Genomic DNA, 4,996 nt, shown 5'->3' on the forward strand with positions numbered 1-4,996 from the left:
AAGAGAAAATGCAGACTTTTTAATTAACAAGTCATACTTCTAAATTTATTTAAAATTAGACAATTTCTTGGTTTCTCTAACTTTCACTGAATTCATCACGCTTTTTTTTATGTATATATCTATTAAATGTTTATGGTATATACGTATGTTTATAAATTTTCCGCATTTGGATATCCATTTCTGTTGATTAGAATATTTTTATCATGTTGAGTAACAACAACAACAACAACAACAACAACAATAATAATAATAATAATAATAATAATAATAATAATAATAATAATAATAATGTGGTAGGAGTAAATTTTTGCAGACTTACATTTATTTTATATTGAGTGAAATAAGGAAAATAAAGAACATACGAGATAGAATTATTATTATCATTAATAATAATAATAATAATAATAATAATAATAATAATAATAATAATAATAACTTCTTTGCTAATATACAATATTATTTCATATGTAACCGAACAATGAGATTAAATCCTCATGAAAATTAATTGATCCGACTTGAAGGATTCCATGAAAAAAACAAATTAAGTTTTTTTTCCGTCTATTCCTTCTCAAACAATAAAAATTCTCGGAAAACTTTCATATTTACAATAAAAAAAACCTCCGGTCAGCCTTTTGGAAAAAAATAGTGGTTCACGGGTAAAAAATACACACAAGAGATTACGGTGTTTGCACGGGGAAAAATACAAAATATAAAAAAATACAAATATCCTTGAAACTCAAAGGGCTGAAAGGAATTGTTTCTAGTGAACTTTCATAATGTACTTGTTTTTTTTATTTATAAAGATGATTAGGTACTCGCATATCTCTTGAAAATATATTATTATTTATCCTTATATATTTGCATATAACAACATAACCACAGCCATTCAAAGTCCACTGCAGGACAATGGCCTTAGACATGTTAATCCATGATTATGATTTGGCATTTCATCACCACGCTGGACAGTATAGGTGCCCTGGCTAGTACAACTTTGCTGATCATGGCGATAAACAAACCCTTTCACCACTGTAAAGTATCACCATTCAGAAAGGGATATATGTATATATATATATATATATATATATATATATATATATATATATATATATATATATATATATATATATGCAGGTCTCCACAAACATTAAAAATGGTAATGCATAAGATGATCAGGAAACATGTCCCAGATTACCTTCATTGTTCATAACTGTAAAGACCAGGAAAGAGAGAGAGAGAGAGAGAGAGAGAGAGAGAGAGAGAGAGAGAGAGAGAGAGAGAGAGACGCTTGCACTGGACAGGATGATGACAAGTCTTAAATTGTATTTCAAAATCCGCATTCTATCACTGTACCACACAGGAATATATATATATATATATATTATATATATATATATATATATATATATATATATATATATATGGATAAACATTATATTTTACAGAATATAACTTATTTACAAGATTGCTCGGGTTCATAACAGTTTGAACGAGCACTTAATCTCATTTCATTGAAGCTGTTTCTTGAAATGAATAAAGTTAGGATATTGCACAAACACCGCTGACAATGAGAACGTCTCCAGCAATGATATGCAAAGTCCCGGAGAGAGAGAGAGAGAGAGAGAGAGAGAGAGAGAGAGAGAGAGAGAGAGAGAGAGAGAGAGAGAGAGAGAGAGAGAGAGAATGTTATGCAGTTGGTAATTATAGAGCTGAAAGCCAAGCACCTTCTCACTGTGAATTCTATACAGCTGAGTTTCATTAACATTGTGTACGATTAGAGATGCTTATGATATATATCACTTGGATATTAAACAGTCGAGACAAAACATAATAAACATCTTCGGTACGATGCAATATCTGTTTAAAGGTTTAAAGGCCGCTCATGAGTGGCAGAGGCAAGGGACAGTGACATTGCCCTAGCAAGCAGGACAATGCTCAAGCCCCCTCTCCACCCAGGGAAGGTCAGGCAATGGGTGCTGATGACTCAGCAGATAGACCTATAGGCTCCCCCCAAACCCCCAACCTTAGCTCACAAGGATGGTAATGTTGCAGACACTGAAGGAATTAAAGAGTTTGAGTGGGACTTAATTAGCCCACCACAACCTTATTAAAAATATGTCTTTTTTTATAATTTCATTCGCCATTTTGTATTTCAATGTAGAACCTAGAATATCTTTTACTATATCAAAACAAAAATTAGTCGTTTTTAGAATCGATTTTAAAACGTCCCTGCCTAGCGATCTGCTGGACTGGGGTTCAACACCCGCTCAAGCTCGATGTTTTCTCGTAGAGCTAAGGATGATGGATTTTGGGGAGCCTATAAGTCTACCTGCTGAGTTATCAATAGCCATTGCCTGGCACTCCTTGTCCCACCTTCGATATATGGTCAGTTTCTAGGGCATTGTCACTATCCCTTGCCTCTGTCATTCATGAGCGACCTTTAAAATTTCAAACAGAAAATCTCCCCCTCTTTATCCTTTTAAAGGTGTCAGTTTTCCTAGTAAATATTAAATACGGAATATAAATACTGTTTGTGTTTCACTTTTATTTTGCTTGAATTCTCTTGAAATTGGATCCACTTTATTTGAAGCAATGATATCTCGTAAGAACTTCTGGGCTGCTCTTGGATTGTTGATCCCTGTGTTTCCTACAACTGAAATCTAAATGCAGGTTACTATGCATCTCAAAAGGCAATTTTTGTAGATGTAATTATTATTATTATTATCATTATTATTATTATTATTGGCCGAACTACAACTCTAGTTGGAAAAGCAGGATGCTGTAAGCCCAAGGACCCCAACAGGGAAAATAGGTCAGGGAGGAAAGGATACAAGGAATACTGGACTGTTTTGATAACAGTAACAATATTAAAATGAATATTTCCTATATAAACTATAAAAACTTTAAAAGAACAAGAGGAAGAGAAATAAGATAGAATGCTCTTGCTAATAAACTTGCCCCCACAAAAGGAATTGCCAAATTTCCTTATAATCAAAATAATTTACGAGTGATTTTCAATGTGATTCATATCCATTTGAATGAAGAAGCTTTTAGTAAATCTCCTCTGTCAGTAACTTTTTTTCTTTGTATTCTTCCTGATGCCTTTTCAGTAAAATTCGTCAGCGGCAGTTAAATGAGTTTAATGAGGCGGCAAAAATGATTTTTTTTCAAGTTTATTTATAGTTATGATAATTCTTATGCTTGATGTTGATTTCTGACGTCAGTAATCTATTTTGTACAATTTCTATACGCTAGTAACTGAAATATATGCTGACTGATCACACTACTTAATTTCCCTAGATACAACCGATAATAGAGATTACTAAGTCAACATAAACAAGCAAATTTCAATCGAAGTCCGTACAAAATATAAGAGGCTTAGAGAGAGAGAGAGAGAGAGAGAGAGAGAGAGAGAGAGAGAGAGAGAGAGAGAGAGAGAGAGAGAGAGAGTTTAAACTATAGACAAGAGAGATGAAGCAAGATTAAACTACAGATGAGAGAGAGAGAGAGAGAGAGAGAGAGAGAGAGAGAGAGAGAGAGAGAGAGAGAGAGAGAGAGTTTAAACTATAGACAAGAGAGAGAGAAAGCAAGTTTAAACTACAGATGAGAGAGAGAGAGAGAGAGAGAGAGAGAGAGAGAGAGAGAGAGAGAGAGAGATTCGAAGAGGAATACGCAGTGATTTTGTAACAAGTATTTTTTTTCATGAGTGTCCCGAAATTCTTCTCCCTTGGCAATCATTGATCCCTTTATTTTTATTCCCGATTTTTATGGCTCTCCCAAGAAATTTATGATCTGTGTTTAATTGCCAGTTGTGGAATGGAGGCTCTCTCCCCCCCCCCCCCCCCCACCCCTTAGCTGCATGATGCCCAATGATACAACATTTTTCATTTGGAGGATATGATGAACGCTAATGGCCAGGTCTGCAAACGGTAAATTATCCGTACTGTGTTTTTCTATCGCGCTCTTTTATTGTTATTTTTGCATAGGGCAGTTTATCGAGGCAATTACCTTGACTGTAATGGTAGTATCTCTTATTATTATTATTATTATTATTATTATTATTATTATTATTATTATTAAGCTACAACTCTAGTTGGAGAAGCAGGATGCTATAAGCCCAGGGGGGGGGGGGGGGGCAACAGGGAAAATAGCATACAAGCATACGTACACAACAGTATACATGTATTGTACATTCACACATTAGACAAGATGAAGTCATGGATTAGCGAATCAATGGATTAGCGGATCAATGCTAGTCTTTATCCCGAACATCCTCCCAGCTGTATGTGGTTAACTGCATGCTGTTATTATTATTATTATTATTATTATTATTATTATTATTATTATTATTATTATTATTATTATTATTATTATTATTATTATTATTACCGTTCATGAATGCCAGAGGCAAGGGACAGTGACAATGCCCTAGAGACTGACATATATCCATATGATCAGCACCCAAGGCCACTCTCCACCAAAGCTAGGACCAGGGAGGGCTAGACAATGACTGTTGATGACTCAGCAGGTGAACCTATAGGCTTCCCAAAACCCCCATCATTAGCTTACTAGGATAGTGAGGTTGCGAACACTACAAGAAACTATCGAGCTTGAACGGGACTCGAACCCCAATCCAGCAGATCACCAGGCAGGGATGTTTCCAATAGGCCAAATATAGGGTGGAAAAAAGGTGCGAAACTTGTACCTATCTAGTGTCACTCCTACCAAAAATGAAAAAGGCATGTGAAGAATAAAAAAATATATGGGCTTTCATATTCATGAGTATACACAATTGTAAATATGGTGGTAATTGATGGAATATTTGTTAGCTATTTATCTGTTTTCAAGTTTTGCAAGAAATTAATATGTCTTGTATAATCTTACCAGTATGGAAATCTCAATTCCATACGCCTTTATTTTTTAAGTTATATCTGCGATATTCGTTTGACCTCTAAAGGGTGCACACTGCTCCTCCCTGTGAGTGCGAATCAGCAAGGAA

Source organism: Palaemon carinicauda, chromosome 21 (assembly GCF_036898095.1).
Source record: "Palaemon carinicauda isolate YSFRI2023 chromosome 21, ASM3689809v2, whole genome shotgun sequence".
NCBI classification, from domain to species: domain Eukaryota; kingdom Metazoa; phylum Arthropoda; class Malacostraca; order Decapoda; family Palaemonidae; genus Palaemon; species Palaemon carinicauda.